Source organism: Schistocerca americana, chromosome 4 (assembly GCF_021461395.2).
Source record: "Schistocerca americana isolate TAMUIC-IGC-003095 chromosome 4, iqSchAmer2.1, whole genome shotgun sequence".
Classification (NCBI taxonomy): domain Eukaryota; kingdom Metazoa; phylum Arthropoda; class Insecta; order Orthoptera; family Acrididae; genus Schistocerca; species Schistocerca americana.
In genome coordinates, this window is record NC_060122.1 from 544,767,345 (window position 1) to 544,772,166 (window position 4,822).

General features: G+C 39.8%; 1 pseudogene; it reads left to right on the plus strand.

Annotated features, from left to right (window-relative positions):
* Positions 1-2,960: 2,960 nt before the first annotated feature.
* On the plus strand, positions 2,961-3,078 carry LOC124614471 (annotated as a pseudogene).
* Positions 3,079-4,822: the final 1,744 nt, after the last annotated feature.

A 4,822-nucleotide genomic window follows, 5' to 3' on the forward strand; every position in this document is an offset into this window, starting at 1 on the left:
CACGCCACCTTTAATAATATTAAAAGTAAGGCAGTCTTTCAAAAGACGTATTAGTCTCTTCCGTAACTGGATTCACTAAAGCGTGGTTCAGTGACACAACCACACAAGTTTCCGATTTGAATTCGGGCATTACAAGAAATTTACGTCGTGAAACTGCGATAGGCAGATAGAGGAAAGATGAGTGAATAAAGTACGATTATCGATAACCCTGTCACAGGCTGGGGTACTAAACTCAACTGGCGTCTCGTTGATTCTTAATTGGGTTTCATTCCACACTCATCCTTAATAATACAAATTCAACACCACGAAATGCAACATCTCGTTACAGGCACAGTCGACGACTGTCGTACATCCGACATACCAGAATGCCTATAACAAAGAGAAAGCGTTTTTAAATGATTTTTTTTGTTTTTTCAGCTGGCATTTTCCTTATTTGATGTACGATTGTACAATTTCAGCATGAGGCTATTTTCAAGGATCTAAAGCGGAAGTATTATGCACTATATGTAGTCGTATCACTTACGAACATAACATAATAGCAGGTCTTATCCCAGTATCTACTGCGAAGATTGTAACTTACTTTTTAGATGATTTGTTAATGCTCTATTAAGCTTGGTACGCCTGTGCTCCTACAATAGCATAAAGTTGTCATAAAACAAACTGGAAGTAGTTTTACGTAATTTTAGGAGCATATTACTTTTGTGCAGTTGTTGCAAAGCACTCATATACAAAGTCGATGTCTTTGGCGTGCATACACTAGAATGATTATAATGCTTTTGCAAAAATTCATTAATTAAGCCACGTAGGTCATTGTGCTATGTATATTTGATTATCGATCATTTCTGGTGTAATTACGTGCGACTGCATATAATTTCCATAAAATAAGTCGGAAATACTTCCTCTGTTATAATGGGAACATGTCAGTTTCGAATAATTGTTTAAAGTGGATCACAGTAGTGTAAGGAAAGAGTAATGGAAACTATGCACCTTCCACGACTTGCTTTATGGGTGTGTTAGCTTTCGCATTACAGTCATATTTATTAATGAGTATAGCGATAACTATGCGTTCTGTGGTTACGTAATGCTTCGTCATACAAGTGAAAGTTTCTATTTGGAGGATCTTTTCATTCATTTAAAACTCTGTCCCAATGGTCTTGTAGATGGATGTAAATTTCACTTCCTTCCAGTTTATTTTATGACAGTTGTATGCAGCCATAGGAGCAAAGGCTTACATGGCATAATATGTCATTAACTAGCCCTCTTTATATATCTTGACATACGACTTGTTCTATGTTAAATTCATAAATGATACTAAAGCATCCATTGTATAATAATTCCGGTTGAGATACTTCAAAAGTCATCGAAGCTGCGCCCCTAGCGCAGTGAAGATTAAAGATAATGAAGCTAATCGTAGGATTAGTGGTGATCTTGAGCACGTTGCATCGTGTAAGTATTGGGGTGTAATACTAAGAAGCTAAACGAAATGGAAAGCAGAATTAATTTTAAGGAAGACCAATGGAAGACTTAGATTTGTTGGAAGGTTTCTGGAAAACTGCGTTGCATCTTTAAAGGAAATCACATACTAGGGCCTAGTGCGACCAATTCTAGGATATAGTTGCAGGTTTTCGAGTTCTTAACCAACAGGTATGACAACAAATAACAAGTGAATTTAGAGAGGCGCTATTAGGATTGTAAGCGGAACTCCTTGACAGAAAGACGAGCATGTTGGGTAAACTTAGAGCCTCTGTACCCGAAAAATACTGTGCTACCATTATACTGACATCAAGGTACTATAATTCGCACAGGGTTCGTAAGAATAATGTCAGAGAGATTTGCTCATGATAGAGGCATATAGCCAGTAATTTTCCCTAGCTCTGTACGCGAATTGCATCTATATTTATACTAATAACAAAACTAAAACCGTCGAGTCTGTCTGAAAAAGCTAATCTACATTACTACTAGAATAATTTTCATGGGGTTTTCACAGGTAACTTGGGGCAATGTACAGGCTTTATTTCATCAAAATCTGATCACGAAAAAAAGATATCGTAATTTAACGTTTTAGGAATTAAGTGCACGAGCCTAAAAAGTGACGATGTCCAAAGGTCCTTCTTTAACTTCTGTTACGAAGCGCTGGAGAATGGCTAATAGGAAATAAAATCGGTAATAATGATACCATGTACCCTCCATCATGCGCTGTAATGTCGTTTGCGGAGTATTTATGTAGTTGAGGATATAGATGTACTGTCCACAACCATTACAACGTCCGAAACTCAGAGAACTAAATTAGTGTCGCACTCCATGTAGCTACAAATGTTGTGATAGACTATTTAAAGCAAAACTCTGTAAGTGGACTCTGGTATCTGGCTGTTGGTGCCCATCTAGATGTAAGTGAGCAGGAAAGAACTAGATGTCGACCGTACCTCATTAGCACTAATCAGTACTTCATGTCTCAGAACAAGAGCATAAAGAAGAGAAACAGACCTTTGAATATCACCCCAAAACACATTAGACCTGGGAAGGAATCATCCCCAGAATACCCAGAATTTGTTACACAAGTAACAATGGACAATACGTATTTTCAATTCACCACCTGGCAAACACTCAATTTGCTGAGAACTGAGACTTTTCAACGTAGAAGCGAAGTGGAGACGTGGGTTAACGCGGTGTCTCTGGAACATCTTCTACCGTGAAAAAATATGAACGAAATTATGAATCAGCAAGACCTGGTTTTACAATTGGATAATACGATGTACATAAATGACGTGCATCCACAATAAAAGAACAAATATTTACAAGTCATTTTAAAGAAATGACATGCAGTCATAATTACCGAATAATAAACGATGATTAAATATAATTGAGAACGAAAGCAGATGCAGGCTAATTAACAAACTTAAGTAAAATAATTATTACCTTATTAGTGTTAAATACTTTAACACATGGACCTTAATATAAAAGCCAACGGCCTTGCCGCAGTGGTAACACCGGTTCCAGTCAGATCACCGAAGTTAAGCGCTGTTGGGCTGGGCTAGCACTTGGATGGGTGGCCATCCGGTCTGCCGAGTGCTGCTGGTAAGCGGGGTGCACTCAGCCCTTGTGAGGCAAACTGAGGAGCTACTTGATTGAGAAGTCGCCGCTCCGGCCTCGTAAACTGACATAGGCTGGGAAAGCGTTGTGCTGACCACATGCCTTCCATATCCGCATCCAGTGACGCCTGTGGTCTGAGGATGACACGGTGGCCGGTCGGTTCCGTTGAGCCTTCCAAGGTCTGGTCGGACGGAGTTTAATGTAAGAGCTTTGCAACAAGTAGTCGAAAGTAACGTTCTCTTAAAGTAGCGTTGTGAGTATAACATGAACTCATAGGGGCAACGACATACATGGCATAATTTACTACTAAAAAACCAACCATAAGTAAGTTATAATGCGCCATTATATCTACAGATACCACTTGTTTCTATCTCAAAATCACAAGTGTCGCTAATGTAGCCAATGTATAAAGCTTCCTTTTCAGATACCTGAAAATATCCTATAAGGCCGAAATTGTACAATCGTGCGTGAAATAAAGAGAATGACAGCTGAAGGCATCACGAAGTGATTAAAATAATACGTTGCAGCTGCAGACCCTATCGCATTGTTGATATTATAGTTCCACTAACATTAGACACACCACAACTATATGTACTCACCGTCGCACACTGTTTGTCGCCTGTAGGAATCGTTTCTTTCTGCACTTAAAATAAGCCAAGTGTATAACGGTGCAGTATGGATTGAGAGTGAATGGAAGAAAGGCGAAAGTAATGAGGAGTAGCACAAATGAGATTAGAGATAAATTTAACATCAAAATTGGGGTCTAAGGAGTAGACGAAGTTAAGGAATTCTGCTGCACCTAGAAGGACATGGAAAGAACACTATCACACACAAAGAGGACATTCCTGGGTAACAGAAGTCTACTGGTATCAAACATGGGCCTCCATTTGAAGTAAAAATTTCTGAGAATGTCCACTAAGAGCAAAGGATTGTGTGATAGTGGATGTTGGATGTTGGAGTGTGGAAGAATCAGAAAAGAAGACAGATAAAATTCTGAGATGTGTTACTATAGAAGGATGCTGAACTTTAGATGTACTGGAATGAAGAGGTTCTCCACAGAATCTGGGAAATGGAACATATGGAAAGCACTGATGAGAAAACGGGAAAGTATGATATGATGATGATATTTCGGTTTGTGGTTCGCCCAGCGGCGTGGTTATCAGCCCCCGTGCAAATTCCCAATGTTTTCACTGTCCAGTCTCATTTTTTTTCCAGTTTCCGCCCAGTCCCCTGGCGGAGAAAATCCCCACCCGGGCCGGAAATCGACCCCGGGACCAGGAGATCCAGAGGCAGTAACGCTAACTACTAGACCACGAGCTGCGGACGGAGAGGATGAGAGGACATGTGTTGAGACATTAGAGAATAACTTCCATGGTACTTGAGGGATCTCTAGACCGTAGAAACTGCAGGGGGTGTCAGAGATTGGAATACACACAACAAATAAATAAGGATGTTTGGTGAAAGTGCAACACCGAGATGAAGAGTATGCACAAGAGAGAAGTTCGTGGTAGGCTGCGTTAGACCAACATGTAGCTTTGATTGACATATTTCAGAGGCATGAAAACATCGGCGTATTTGTTTGGTAGCGTTCGTTGAAGATGTTCATGATATAACATTTTCACTTCCATCAAGAAACATAAAAAACAGTCCTATCATCCGTATTACCGTCGGCTCGTACACAGAGTCTTTCGCAAGAAATCGTTTTGCAGTAGGCTGCGAAACTTTCCTTACA